The sequence below is a fragment of the Cheilinus undulatus genome, linkage group 6, assembly GCF_018320785.1.
Source record: "Cheilinus undulatus linkage group 6, ASM1832078v1, whole genome shotgun sequence".
NCBI lineage: Eukaryota > Metazoa > Chordata > Actinopteri > Labriformes > Labridae > Cheilinus > Cheilinus undulatus.
In genome coordinates this window covers 34,642,359-34,658,483 of record NC_054870.1, presented here as the reverse complement: position 1 = coordinate 34,658,483, position 16,125 = coordinate 34,642,359, and the positions used below count along the sequence as shown (strand labels likewise).

The window sequence follows — 16,125 nt, the reverse complement described above, 5'->3', positions numbered from 1 at the left end:
AACTGTGGCTAATCTCCCTGGACGTGGATGGAAGAGAAAAATTGACAAAAGAATGCAACGCAGGATAGTTGGAATGGTGGATAACTTCCACACAAATTCAGGCTGACCTGCAGACTCAGGGTGCAAAGGTGTCAGCTCAGACCATACGTCATCATCTGAATGAGATGAAGCGCTATGGCAGGAGACCGAGGGGAACCCCACTGCTGACAAACAGACATACAAAAGCCAGACTGGAGTTTACAAAAATGTTCCTGAGTAAGCCACAATCCTTCTGTGAGAACATTTTGTGGACAGATGGGACTAAGATAGAGCTTTTTGGAAAAACATGTCATTCCACTGTTTACTGAAAACGGAATGAGGCCTACAAAGAAAAGAACACAGTACCTACAGTCAAACATGGTGGAGGTTCAAAGATGTTTTGAGGTTGTTTTGCTGTCTCTAGCACTGGGTGCCTTGACTTTGTGCAGGGAATCATGAAATCTGGAGACTATCAGAAGATTTTGGGCCACAGTGTAGGGCCTAGTGTTAGAAAGTTGGGTCTGTGTCAGAGGTCATGGGTGTTCCAGCTGGGCAGTGACCCGAAACAAACCTCAGAAAGCACCAAGAAATGGTTGGAGACAAAGCGCTGGAGAGTTCTGAAGTGGCCAGCAATAAGTCCGGATCTAAATCCTGTTGAACACCTATGGAGAGATCTCAAAACTGCTGTTGCAAGAAGCACCCTTCAAATCTGAGACACCTGGAGCAGTTTGCAAAAGAGGAGTGGTCCAAAATTCCAGTTGAGAAGCATAAGAAACTTGTTGATAGTTATAGAAAGTGATTGGTTTCAGTTATTTTTTCCCAAGGGTGTGCAACCAAATAATAAGTTGAGGGTGCCAACAATTTTTTCCAGCCCATTTTTTGTTTTGTGTAAAATTATGTCAATTTTGTTTTTTTTTCTTTTGCTTTTTTGTGTTGTTCCAATGCACATAACATGTGTATACCAAAAACATTTGCAATTGCAACAATAGCTGGGAGAAATGATGTATTTTCTGGAAAAATTCTGTTGTCCATGACTGTAGGTTTTAGGAATTTAAGATGCTAAGGATTTATCAGCGGGTCCAGGGACAGGCAGATAACCAGAGCACAACCAGGGTTATGCCAATGCTCCTTACTGCCCAAAGGTGACCTCAGGCAGCTTACTTGCTATATCTACAGTGCTTAACAAATTTATTAGACCACCCTAACCCTAACTAAAGTAAGGTTTATGCCACAGCTGCCCTAAATTAACAGCATTGGTAATTACCAAAATCATTTTTATGTTTCTGCAATGGTTAATACACCAATATGTAGAAGCTCTTTAACCCAAATGATATTTTTAATGCTAAACTATAATTTTTATTGTTTTCCATGAATTTTCAAATTTACCGATTTCCAAAAATCTGAAAAAATAGTAAAGCACATTATTATTTCTTGATTAATATGTCAAATGATAGTTATTTACTTGCATTCCTGAACAGAAAAATGAGTTTTAGTGGTTGAATGTTAAGCTTGATTCATTTCTGACTTCTCAGAGAAGCCCAGTGAGCCGGCTCAAATGTGGGTGAATTCAGTTTGAAATCCCTCATTCCTGTTCAAAATGGTAAAACGTGGAGAGCTCACTGAAAATGAAAGAGTCCGCATTAAAGCACTTCATGATGCTGGATGGTCTTTGAGACAAATATGACAGGTGGTCTAATAAATTTGTTAAGCACTGTATGCCTGATTTCAGCCTCAATTTTTGGACCAAACATTACTTAAAATTCTGCAAGATACTGTATCCCCAAGTCCTTGCTTATTGAAGAAAAGGCAAGATTATGCAGAATGGCCTCTGTGTGTGGTGTTATTTTAACAACATAGCTATTCTACAGCTCAAAACAAATGTTAGAACATCTTAGCAAGAGAACACTGGGACTCACATGTTGATCAGAGTATTTACCACATTGTATGTCACTAAAACACATCTCTAATCCATGCAAATTACACAGAAACTTTCACACCTTCTGTTGGAGCGGGACTTTTTTGTTTCAGGGACATCTGGAAACAAGAACATCTTTTCTCTGCCAGCTCAGTCATTCCCGACAGCCGAGAGTCTGAACAAGTTGTGCAGCTGTGTGACTGTGGATATATGAAACATGCTCCCCTGAGCTGTCTGTTTTACTTTAATGAATGCATTCAGTAATGGGAGAAAAATGTGAGAAGTGCCACATGGATGGACAATGGTTTGAAGTTGGTGTAGTGTCTCATGGGACCGCCAAGAAGGTTGACAAGCGTGCCGACTGTAGACATACTTTTACATAAGATATTACTTAGCAGGCTGATATTAATAGTCATTTTTTGCTGTGTAACTGGAGCCTGCATGTCTCCTGCAGGAGTCATGACCATTGAAACATGCCCACATTCACCTCCACAGATACAAGGGGAATCTAGTTTCCACTTCACCTGAGCTGCAGGACTGGCTGAGTGAAGAGGGCACCCAGATGGAACCAAATGTTGAAACTGTATAGATAATACACACCTAAACCAGTAAAACCTCATTCTTTTAATGATTGAACACTTTTGTTTTGTTCAGTTAAGATTCTCATGCTTGGGTCTATCAAAGCGTGTTGTAATTGCTCTGAATAATCCATGTTAAGCACAATCTATTCATCCTTCATTGTGTCTTATAAGTTACTGTTCACATAAAAGGGCAAAGACTGCTGCTTGCAGGTATTTAAATATGAATGCTACAGGACAATCTGCTGCCATTATGATTCAAATTAGCAGATAACAAGGTTGTAAACATGGTAATTAAACAAATAAGTATAGTGTCGCAGTTTGTTCGAGCGGCATGACATTATAGCTGATAGTAAATTTATGAATCTGTGTGCTGCTTGCATCTCCTGGTTTATTACTGTGCTGAATTCATGCATTGTTTTTCATTAAGTCTCTTGATAAACTACATGACAGGTGGTAGTGTAAATTGCAACAGGGAGGAGCTTTTTGAGATTTAATCCATGTGCTTTTGTTAGGGTGATGAGTTTGCAATTTTCATTACCTGCACCAAGGGGAGAAGGCTGATATGAGATTGATGAGGACGTCATATTGCTAGATAAATGGCTGTTTGCTGGAGGTAGACTACGACACACTTTGCTGCTAAAGTTTCAACTCAGGAGGGATTTTAATCATCATGAAGTTAATCATCTTACCTGTATTAACAATGTATTCAAGCTATCATGATGCCAACATAGCACTGCCATCCGTGTCTGTTACTTAGTTTAGTTTACCAGGCATACAGTTAAAATCTTAAAGACTTTTAAAGGGCAGCAGTTCTGCACACATTGGTGATGGGTGTAATAAAAATGAAAAGGCAAGGTAAGACAAGAACAGAATTTTTAGAGCACCACTTAAACTCAGAGCAACTCAAGGTGCTTTAACAATTAAAAGCAGATCAGTAAGAGCATTGTTGAGCAAAAATAAGACATTGAAATACGAAATTTAATGAATAAAATCCCACAACCATAGATTTACCACCGTGAAGAGAGAGTTCAGTTTGTCAAAGTGGGGTAGTATAAAGTTTATGTCAGAATTGTCTAAAGGGCAATCCAGTCAGCAAGGCCCCTTAAATAGGAGAACAGCCAGAGTGACAGCGCAGAATCTGGGCTTTACATCATATCACACAAGGCTGTTTTTATTGTATATTTTACAATTAACTGTGATTTACCTCTTCTTTTGAAAAGCTGAGTCCAGTTTCTTTAGTCGCACCTAGGCCCGAAATCTGCCAGACCCACTGAATCAAGAAATCACTTAAATAGAACCTGCCTGAGAAAGTGAAGTAGGCTAAAAGATCTTTAAAGCAACACATCATGCCCTGTTTCAAAGAAAATCAAAAACAGATGGAAAACAAAGTCATTGACATCTGTTAGTCTAGAAAGGGTTACAAAACTATTTCTAAGACTCCAAACCATGGTGGTAGCCATTATCCACAAATATAGAAAACTTGGAACAGTGTTGAACATTCCCAGGACAGGCTGGCCAACTTAAATTACTCAAAAAATGCATGGATGACTCATCCAGGAGGTCCCAAATGAACCGAGAACAACATCTTAATCATTATTTAAAACATCAAGCATATATCATTAGTTCAGATAAGCCATGGAGTCATGAGATCAAGACTTCATCAGCTGATGATCAGCTGATTTGCTCTAACTATGCTATTGGCTAATTGCACTCATGCTGCCATATTTAAACTGCTCTAGCCTGGCTGTGGTTTGCTGCTCCCTCTGCAAGCTGTTTTTCGCAATCCTCCTCCACCCCAGCTCCTCCTCTAGGCTTTCTCTGACTTAATCAGTGTCCTTCTGTTGTCACTGATGCCTGCTCTGCTCTGAGTTTATTGCTGCTTCTGCCTTTGGCATTCGTTTTAGGCACAGGAAGAGCGTGTGCTGTCTTCCATATAGGCTTGTGGAAAGGCAGGGGGATCCCAGGACAGCCATGCTGCCAAATATAAATGATAGCAATGACAGCAAATAAATATCTGCAAATAAAGATAATTTAGAAACCACAAATCATGTATTTCTTTACAAAGTTGTCCTGACTGAACTGCATTTTGCATTTATCCTGGCTATATTTGTCTAACATTAAAATTTGTTTGGTAACCTGAAACATTTAAGTGACAAAATAAGACACCAGAAAGAAGTACTTACTCACAGCACTGAATATGAAGAGTTTTTCATCATTAGTATACATCAGTTTGATTATTCGTATATTTTAAGCCTTATAATCCCACCCTGTATATCTGAATGTTCTTGTAAGCACAGCCAAAGTGATTTGACCCACATCGCCCAGCAGTAGTATTTGGACTGTAGAAGTATGAAATATGGAACAGTCGAGATAAGAGATTGTTGGAGTGCTACATCACTCAGATTATGTCAGTGAATCTCAGCTTTTCTGGGTTCTGCTACAGTGGTTGACTGTGCTGTTTAATATTTAACTGACCCACTCAAAACTCCTCTACTGTCAGTTTTTACAGAGAAACAGCTTCCACTCCTCAACTTAGCAGCTGGGAAGCAACAGGAAGGTGTCATTACTGAGCTGCTTGAGTAGTCTCACATTCACCTTTTGTGCGTCTGCAAATTTTAGCCATATTGTTGGAGTAGATTTGTGTTTTCTCTAGGGAAAAGAATGGAAAACCAATGGGAGAAAAGGCAGCATTACAATTTCATTCAGCATACACTTGAACGTAACATTTTAGCTACGGAGGTATCGATACAGGGATAGAATTTCAGTCCATGGGTATCATGGACATCAATCCCTTTTATTCTAAAACCACCTAATGGGTGATATTTAACTACCATGTCTTCATAGATTCAAAGTAGCACACAAACTAGGATTGCAGTCAGCTATTTAGATCTACAATAAAGGTAGCCCAAAGCACCATCCGGTAGTTTATGTGTTCATTTCACAGGAAGAAAGCTTGTCCTCCATGAAAACATTCCAACACAGCCAGTAAAGCTTACATCACTCTATTAGCTGTTTTCTTTCTTTTTGTGTAACTACCTCTATGAGAGATCTATGTGTAATTCAATCCAGGATTAGACCTCAGATTTTTGTCTCTGTTTTGATAATGAAATCTTTCTTAGTCTTTAATGTTTGCAATGTGGTTATTTTATTAATGTAACTGCCAGCTTTTGTTCTTGAATAAAGCTGAATTACAAAAACAAACCAAAAAACTAGAGTGACATTGTACCGGCATATTATGGCACTGTACTTCCTTTCTGAGATATACGGTGTCTCAGATGGACGCTCTGTGAGAGTGGCCATTAAAATACCATCCGCAGTCAGACCACTCTCACACACCATAAAGTTGATTCAATTTTTTGGGCAATATTAAGGTATCAAAATGTTGCCAATATATTTGTGCAATTCAGACAGTGTCACATCCTTTGCCCTCTATTTTCAAAAGACATGAACATAAATTCCGCATCTTTATCAGATGCCAAAAACTCCAGAAACACCATGATCTCCCAACATATGATTTGGTATGAAAAAGACTTTGTCTTGTCGAAGATTTAGTCTCTTTCACTTTTTTTATCCCTGAAATATTTGATATTCAAAATTCTGAAAACCTCAGAATTCACCAAAGAATAATGGCGGCTACATTTTCAACATTCCTCATGAAATTTGTTTTAACTTTTGTTTTTCAACAATATCAATACTGATATGACCATGTAGATAAAACCCTCTGAATGAGTGTGCTCTGCTGTTCAGTTGGCAACCTCCTACTGTGTGATATTAGCAGCTAATAATGGCCACAACAACTGTAAAAAACATCTCTTCTTCTTATAATTCTAACTCACAGTCTTGCTTTACATGCAGGTGCAGGGTAATCAGAGTTTAAGCTTGGAATTATAATATCCTCTCACTGACCACTTTATTATGTATAGCTGTTCATATTTTCATTTACACATATATTTGATCAGCTATGTAATTGCAGTAACCAACGCATGTGATCTGCTGAATTTCGAACCAAGCATCAGAATGGAAAACATGGGGGATGTAAGTGATTTTGAATGTGCCATTGTTGTTGGTGGACTGGCAGGCTTTCAAGTTGTTTATGCCACATTCTGACAAAACCACTCAAATGTTGCTGCAAAAATTGAGATTTTTCAGACGTGCATTGTTCCAGTCCTCTATTGTCAAGTTTTGTTGAGCCTTTGTGAATCTTAGCTTCGGTCTCCTGTTCTTAGCTGACAGTATTGTAACTTGGTGTGGTCTTCCATTGCTGTAGCCCATTTGGTTCAAGGTTTTGTGCATTCAGAGATGTTCTGCATACTTCCAAGCTGTCGTTGAGTTATTGTTTGTTTTCTCTCATCTTGGACTAGTCTTGTCAATGAAACATAAGGCATTTTGGCACAAATAACTGCCTTATACTGGACTTTTTTTTCTCATTTTTCAACCACTCGTAGCAAACTCTAGAGATGGCTGTGTATGAAAATCCCAGTAGATCAGCAGTTTGTGAGGTACTCAGACCAGGCCCTCTGGCACCAACAAACATGGTACACTCAAATTCTCTTAAAATCAACTTTTTTCCCCATTTTGAATTTAAGCAGGTTATCTTGACCGACCATGTCTACAGAGGTGAACTTTGCAAAGGGTAGGCAATTTCCCCTGAACTACTCGTGGGGCCCCCTGAACTACTGGAGCCCCCATGAGCATCTAATAAACTTAATTTTAAGCTCATATTTTTACTCTATTTTAATTAGTCTTGCAGTTGTAGATAATAGTTACTGTAATTCATGAATAACCAGGCCTGTCTTCAGAATTTGTTGGGGCCGTTAAACACTCAGAAAATGGGCCTGTCTCAGTTGTGATTTATTGATGACATATGCCAGATCAGTAGCAATGGTGAGGGCATCCTTTCTAGAAGTTACCTAATTTTGAGCTCAAAAGTGTATCAAGCTTTTGCTGGGTTATTGTGTTGAAAATATCTATTTGTGCTTATTCTGAACCTCTTTTCACTACTTTTTCCGCACAATTTAGCCTTTTCGGTCTTTCACCAGTTTTTTTTTTTTAATATTTAAACCAATTTTTACTAACCTATTTTTACTTTTAGAAACAATTTTTCCTATTTATTAACTGCTTTTCTTCCCATTTCCACCACCTTTAACCCTTTTTGCCACTTAAGTTATCTTTCCATTAAAGATATCTCAGTTTCTTGTGCTTTATTTTCTGGCATCTTGTAAATTGTTTACATTATGGCTTAGCTTCAAAGTCCGACATTATTTTTCAAATGGTTTATTTCAATTCAGCCCAACCACATTGTTAACGTTACTGAAAACGGCAATTCTTTTTGAGGAAAGAGGTTTACATTTGGAAAAAGGCTATACTGTACTACTAGTACAGCATAACCAAATAAACTTAAAACAAAAAGTAAGACAGTTTGTGTTTGGTACATTATTTCTTTGTTGTAACAATGCTTCTTGGTAATAAATCTTATACCGTTGGAAAGCCTGTTTATTACCCTTTTAAATGATGCCACATTTGTAAGGAGCATGCATTTGTGGGATGAGTAGCAGAGCTGAGTATGTGGGTTGCGCCCATGAAAAATGTGCCAAATCTTCTCTGCCAATGCTAAACAGCTTATTTTGCTGTTGCTATTGACTCTTGTTTTGAGCTTCTGGTACCCCCAGGTGCTGCCAATCACCTGTGAGCATGGGCCCTGCTATAGTGGTCAGTAGATGTCTTCTTCTGTCTTCGTCTGCTTCAAGAATTGGTAAGCCACGTTTGACTGATCTGGATAGGGCCCGTCGGTTGGGCGACTTCCAGCTGGTGTTCTGCAAAACCAAGTTGCGGCATTGTTTGGAGTGAACCTTAGTACCATCTCCAAACTGAAGGCCAAGTTCCATATAATGGGGAATGTCAGAGACATTGGGCATCCCTAGAAAACAATACCCCAAGAATACTGTTTTCTCACCCTGTCAGCAAGAACACTATCCTCCAAGATGACAACACTCGCCCCCACAGAGCGGGGTTTATCAGAGACCACCTCCAGAATTTGGGAGTGGAGAGGATGGAATGGTCTTCCAGCAGTCCTGACCATAACCCCATTGAACACTTGTGGGATCAGCTTGGGTGTGCTGTTCATGCCAGAGTGACCAACACAACCACGTTGGCTGACTTGCGACAAATGCTGGTTAAAGAATGGGATGCCATCCTACAGCAGTGTGTGTCCAGGCTGGTGACCAGCATGAGGAGGAGGGGCCAGGCTGTTGTGGCTGTGTATGGTTCTTCCACACTTTACTGAGGCTCCTGTTTGTTAAATGAATAAATTGTTAAATTGTTAATATGTCTTGATTCTTCAAACTTCAATCATCCAATCCACCAAACACTCAACAAGACTCAGCAGAATCAGCTGTTTGGCATTGGCAGAGAAGATCTGGCACATTTTTCATGGGCACAACCCACATACTCAGCTCTGCTGCTCATCCCACAAATGCATGCTCCTTACAAATGTGGCATCATTTAAAAGGGGAATAAACAGGCTTTCCAACGGTATACGATTTAGTACCAAGAAGCATTGTTACAACAAAGAAATACTGTACCATACACAAATTTCCTTACTTTTTGTTTTAAGTTTAAAATTCAGTTACTTGTTTTCAGTTTAAAAATAAAACATGGATATCACAGCGTAACTATTCAATAGAACATAATTTTCCTCACCGCCATGGGCCCCCCATTCGGCTGGGCCCTAGAAAGCATTTCCTGTTTATCCCCCACTTATTGGCAGCCTTGTGAATAATGAGTGTCTCACCAAAATAGAGGAGGACAGAGGTCCATCATCACCTTGTAGCCTCTCAGAGATCCTCCTGGAAAACTAAAGCATTTTATGACAACAAATGATAGATCTTTTACGTGAATGGACAATAGAGTGCATTTTTGTACCGGGGTCACTTTGAACAGTGTTTTCATATTGTTCTCTGCTAATATGCGTTGTTGTTTTTGTTCAGACATCGCTTGGACATGAATAAGGATTAGAATGGGGCATAGGTGGCCTAGTGGTTTAAGGCGCACCCCATGTATGCGGTCAGCCTGGGTTCAAATCCAGCCTGTGGCACTTTCCCACATGCCTCTCCCCAGCTGTTTCCAGTTCTGTCCACTGTACTCCTCTGCCAATAAAGACATAAAAATGCCACAAAATACATCTTAAAAAAAAAACAGAGAGGGAGCGCAGATGGTCAAGTGGTTTAAGGCGCTACCTATGTACGCGGGCAGCCCGGGTTCGAATCCGGCCTGTGGCCCTTTACCGCATGTCTCTCCCCACTCTCTTCCCTGTTTCCGAATATATCCACTGTCCTTCCTCTATCAAATAAAGGCATGAAAAGGCCCAAAAAAAATTCTTAAAAAAAAAAAAGCGGAGAATAATAGATGTGGAGGGCCCCATGCCCCAAATCACTAAGTCTGCCACTGGATGTCTACATCCCTTAATCCCTAAATACACAGGTGCTGCCATGTGATTGGCTGGTTAGATATTTGCATAAATGAACAGTTGAAAAAGTATACCTAATAAAATGGTTGGTGAGTGTATTGGTGTATTGGTGGTATTATAAGATCTGTCGCTTTTTTCAAGATTTGAGACAATCAATCAATCATTACGTTAACAGAGATTGCCAATGTGGTATGAAAATGTTTTATTTTTGTCAAAAATTCAACTCATCTTTACGCAAAGGTGGACACATCTTTGCCAGTTTGCAGTTAATTTGTTTCTTTCTTGGTCAGTTTGCCTCTTAAGTCACATCCTAAGTTCTCCTGAGTTTCCCTTGCGTGACTGTGACTTTTTTATTCCATTGAGAGCAGTTATATTTATCCATTTTCTTCTTGCTTGAAGCTGTACATTATTTATACTACCAACTTGCTTGCAGCTGGTGACATGTTTGGCCTTAAAGGTTAATACAATGTTGTGATTTCTGTTATCGAGACATCTCTGACAGTCCGTCAACACCAAAGCGCATGAACAGGAAGGGGTGGAAATAAAACTCGATGCCAGATGAGAGGCGATCGAAGGAACACTGACAGAGGAAGAAGGATAGAGACAAGCTGTTTCTTTTTTTTTCCGTTCCAGGGAGTGCAAAGCTCCTGCACTTAGGGGATAAAGAACTGCATCTTCGCTCTCGCTGTAATCCATAACTGTGATTGCTTCATTCACTTCTCCCCAGCCTATCCGTAACACTGTCGTCTATTTCTTGACCACTCTCTATATCAAAAATTTAATTATTTCTCCAGTTTAACCAAAGAGAAATGAGGGTAGAGAGGCTGTATAAAAGGTGAGTATGTGTATGTGGCAGAATGACTTACCTTGAAGACAGTTGTGTTTATGCTGAGGGAATATTAGATGCGGTGTGGTACAGCAAATCTAAACTGAAGTGATGATTATAGAGTTAAAAATACAGATATCTGTTCATGCTGTGACTCATAGGTCACTATGAGATGACGACTTTGAAATGAGAATATTTGATCCATTTTTCCTCAGAGGACTTGGTAAGGAAACTCTTCAGCTTCATTGTTCATTAAGTTTGAAGGAACATCGTTGTTAGCCTATGTAAATGAGATCCAGCGTTCCCATGTCAACCGAAGAAAAGAGAGATTTGGAGGGAGCTATACAGCGGGGTAGGAAATAGCATCATCTCTTCAGGGTGGCTGCCTGTTCAGGTCCTTCGTTTTCTCATAGGGAAGGGATCAAAGCAATCTTACTCAGCCTCCTCTTAAGAACGATAGATGTACTAATGTGGGAAATCAAATCTCCTTCAAAAGGGAACACCACTGGGAAGCTTTGAGAGATGAGACAGCAGTGAGAGAATAGGTAACCAGCGTGAAATCGCTCCTGTTGTTGTGCTGTATGAGTAGGGAACACAGCTGTCTATCGCTGTCTTCAGAGGCCTTGTGCAAGATGTCTTTTGTTTGGGAGTTGTTGGGTGTTTGCATAGTCAGAAGGAGGTAAATACTGGAAATTCTCGTGAAGAAGACTTAATCAAATCACAGTCACCTTTATTGGCAAAGTATGCTGTGCAACAAGCAGCTTTGCTCCAAATGTACAGGAGTGAAACATTTCATGTGAAAATAGATAAAAACTATAAAAGAAAGTATTACATTTGTATTTGAATTATTTACAAGCTCCTTTTAGGCATTTTACCTGGTATAGTAAGTTCCTGTGCATTAATGTTATGGTTGCAAGTAAGGCTGCCCATAAGGGGGATAAAAGAGAGAGTCCAGCCAAACTGGGGGCCTGTGGAGGTCAGCATGGCTGACTTTAAAGTTAAACTCTGTATTTCATTTTAACCTGAATGATAATTGCTCTTATCAGAGCAATATTAGTTAATTTAATGTATTTATGCTGTATTACAATATAGCCTTTGTCAAAATGTAAACCCCTTTTCTTAAAACCGAATGACCTTTTCATTGGAGATGTTAACATGTGGAGTGGGCACAGTGAAATAAAGGAGTAGGATAGTAATGTCAGACTTCAAACTTTAATGGAAAATAATTACGTGATTGTGTAAGGGCAAAGAATAGGCAGAAAGTGGTTAAAATGGGTTAAAACTGGCAAAAAGTGGCAAAAAAGTATGAAAATCAGACAAAAATGGATAGAAAAGGCACAATGAAATGGAAAAAATGGGTATAGTAGCATATAAGGGATCGAAGTGGAAAAGAAGTGGTTTAAATGGGCATGAAGTACCAAAGCAGTGGCAAAAACTGGCAACAATTAGCATAGAGTGTAAAAGTGGGGTGTGGTAAGGGTGAAAAACAACAAAAATGCTTAGACACAGGAACATACTGTAATAAAAGTGGTGAAACAAAGTGGCAAAAATGGGCACAAAGCATCAAAACCATGGTATTAGACCGTGAAGAACAAATTGGCAAAAAAAAAGTGCAAAAATGGCAAAATAAATAAATAAATAAAGCAAAATTGGGTGTGAAAAAGGGTGAAAAGCAGCAAAAATGAGACAAATGTGTAAAAGCGACATGGTAAAAAAGGAATATATAAGTTGCAGTGAAGTAGAGAAAATGTAAAAACTGGCAAAAAGTGGAAGAAATTGGTATAAAGCGTCAATATGGTGGCATAATAAGGCGAAAAACAGCAAAAATAGGCCTAAAGAGAAAACAATGACAGAAATGGGTTAAGGTTGTAAAAAAGTGGAAAAAGGGCCAAAAAGCAAGAATGGCTTAGAAGTGGCCAAAACTGTAGCATAATAGAGTGAATAAAGCAGAATGGATGTGCAGTTAAAAGAGTGTCAAACAAGAAGTCAAAAATATGTTAAAAGTTGCAAGGAAAAAAAAATTAAAAAGAAAAAAAGAACAAAATTGCAAAAATTAGCATAAAGTGAGAACAAAAAGGCAGAAAAGAGGCAAAAAGGGCAAAGGCAGTAAAAATTAGCCTGAAGTGGCAAAAAGAAACAAGAAACAAGAAGTGGTTAAAAGTGGCAAGTAATTGCAGAACAGTGGCAACAGTGGGTTAAAAATGGGGTAAAAAGGGGGTAAAGGGCAACAAAGAGAAAAAAAATGGCCTAATAGTAGCAAAACTGAGCAGAAACATGTTGAAAAGGGGTTAAAAAGTAGCACAAATGAATGATTAATACCAGCACCTAGTAATAGTTTGATACACTTTCAGCTCCAAAAAGAGCTAACTGTTAGCCAGGACTCTACCACCAATGCTTCTAATCCACATGCATTGATAACACTAATATATAACAACTGTGGGGGGGAACCCATTCTCTAGGTTATTAAGGGTCCCAGCCAAGTGGTGGGCAGCCCTGGTTGCAAAGGGTGCAGGGATGCTGAGTAGACACGATCAAAAGTATACAGCCATATTTACATCAGGTAGATAAATTAATTTACATGAATTGGTCTACTGTGGATATAAGGTGAGGCATTCTACCACAGTGAGTTTTCTTACAGTTTTTAAGTACCATTAAAGTAGATGTAGAGACAGTGCAGGATATTTTAACATTAACCAAGGCTAAGGTGCTTGTGGATGATAGTTATATTTTCTGACACTGTGGCTCTTAAGTGTTCATGAGAGTGAAACCCTGGGGGAAGAAACTTTTCCTGCGTCAGGTTTGTTTTGGTGCGCTGTGCCCTGTAACTCCTACTACAGTGAGGGTGTTTAAACAGTCTGTGTCTGGGGTGTGCCTGACCCTGGACCGGTATAAGTCCTGGATAGAAGGAAGGCCTCTCTGCAGAGCTGATTATCCGTTGCAGTCAGTCTGTTTAGTGGCAGATCCAAGCCAGACGGTGATGGACCTTCAGAGCAGCTCCTTAGGCAGGTCGAACTTTCTGAGCTGTCTCAGGAAAAAAAACAAACAAAAAAAAAAAATAAACACGTCCAGGCTTTAAAGAGACACAGATATAGCCTTTGTAAAAGAAATAAAGCTATGAGTGTGGGTTAAAGATTCTTATTTTGGCAAACATGCTTTGATATAATAGTGTTGATGCTGGAGAGTCCCCTCAAGTCCCTTTAGCATATGCTATGAAAGCTGATTTTTTGCAGCTTATCGCCCAGACTGAGAATAAGCCTCGTGAGGGAGTGTGACATCAAATAGCTTAGACAGATAGACGCCAAAAAGACACCCTTAGTTCCTCGTACTGACACATCGCCTTCCTTTCCCTCAGACTGGAGATTGAGTGCTGTGGATTTGTGGATGCTCTGCACAAGGCTGCACATACAATCTGCACTCACTGGTACTCCTTCCACAAGAGCCTGAATAAGAGTATTTACTGTAAATGCTGTCAGTCATTGTGGCTCACTCAACAGCATAATATACAGACCCGGCTGCAGTTTGCTCAGGCTGATTCTCTGGTGCTGATGGCCTGTGATTGCACTGATACAGCACTGTAACCATAAACAAGACTGTCTTGTTTATCTGTTGGTGAAATTGTGTGCCATTAAGTTCCACCTGAAATCAATTTCCCCTCTAGCTTGTATGAAATATTTACCCCCTGCAGACATGCCAGCCTTATGTTCACTGCAAAGTCCCTTTCCCAAGTCATCAAATGTTTGCAAGTTGTCAAATGCCATTGCCTCATCAAAGCTGTTGCTTCTCTGGAAATTTAAAGAGTATTTCAGGACAGCCCCCCCCCCCCCAATATTCCCAATATTCCTGAGTTGACATATGACCTAAACAGTTGAATTTGTTCTTTCTGAGGGGAGGGGGGTCACAGGAGGCAAGAGACGATACAAAAAAGATACTAAGGAGATCCAAGATGCTGAATTAAGTGACAGTCAACACATTAATGAAACATATTGCCTTAACATCAATACTGTTCATAGTCTGGGAAAAAAAATATTGAAAAAGAACATAATGGTTGGCAGAAAACATTACTGATCAGATTTATTTTGTATACAAAGATCACACTGGTCGTATTATTTAAAAAAATCATTATTTCCCCTAGCTTACTTGTAGGGAATTTTTCTCTCTATTCATCCATGTTCACACATGGTCTCACCCTGACCTAGGGCAAAAATTTTGGGGATGGTAGCAGGTGAAGTCAGGGGGATAAACTAGGACATCTGTGTTCACACGTGTAGTACACCACGAATGCACACCATTTGATTCTTGCAGATACCCGATAGATACCAGACATATTGCTGATACTTCAGATTCATTTTAGCCGATACCGATGTATAAAGGCTGTGCGGACCTAAAACTTTACTCCTTGACAGGCCTGCCCACAGAATTGGCTGGGCCCCTGAAAACCAGGAGAGTGGGTTTCAGTAGGGTTTCTTTGATGTCCACAATGCAAGTGTGGAGCTGCAAAGCATGTCAAGCTGTTAATTAGGTTTTGATGGTTAAATTACTTATTTGTGCCACTTTTTTTTTCTTTTTTTAACCCTGTTTCATCACAATTTTCACCCCATTTTCCCCAGTGATAGGTAGCCAGGTGTTGCAAGGCATGTAGCCTGAAGTAAAACCAAGAGAAGGAGAAGTACTAGTAGCAAAGTTACTATCTACTTTTTATACAAGTCTAACAATGGTTTATTTTCTTAGCAAGAAATACAAGTTGTTTATTTTCTTCTTTTCTTGGAAAATTTGACTTTTTACAAAAAAAAAAAAAAAAAAAAAACATTTCGCCATCTTGCCCCCTATTTGTCGTTCTTAACCATTAGGAAGCTTTTATCCCATTTTGTTCCTTTTGACACATTGTATTCTTCTCCTTTACTGCTTAATATTTCTGTTTGTTGACCTTTATTTCTATTTAAAACTAATTTTGTTACTTTTTAACTGCTTTTCACCATTTTCTGTCCATTTTTGCCAGCCATTTCTGTCACTTTTTTGTTGGCCAAGTATTTCAACTTCTCTCAATATGTGCTCGTGTTGAAAGACTTGGCAAATCATCTAAATGTGATCCCTTTTTCCAGTTTGTCATTGTGATTTAAGATGTGATTATTTCTCAAGTTTTTATCTTAAATATTTTTCAACAAAGACAGGCAAAAAAATCATTCTATATTATAATCAACACAATATTAAAACAGATTCATTTTTTTAAGATAAGCCTTGAAAGAAAATACCTTCAACTTTCAGAGCAGCTTCTAAGCAAGAACTCGACAGCTTCATCCATTATTCTGAGTACATTAAGGCA

At 39.1% G+C, this 16,125-nt stretch overlaps 1 protein-coding gene across 1 annotated transcript in view; it reads left to right on the top strand.

The window, feature by feature from the left end:
• The window catches only part of pcdh15a (protocadherin-related 15a), a 340,713-nt gene that overhangs the window by 24,697 nt on the left and 299,891 nt on the right, over positions 1–16,125 (top strand). The gene's annotated exons all lie outside the window — the stretch shown is intronic.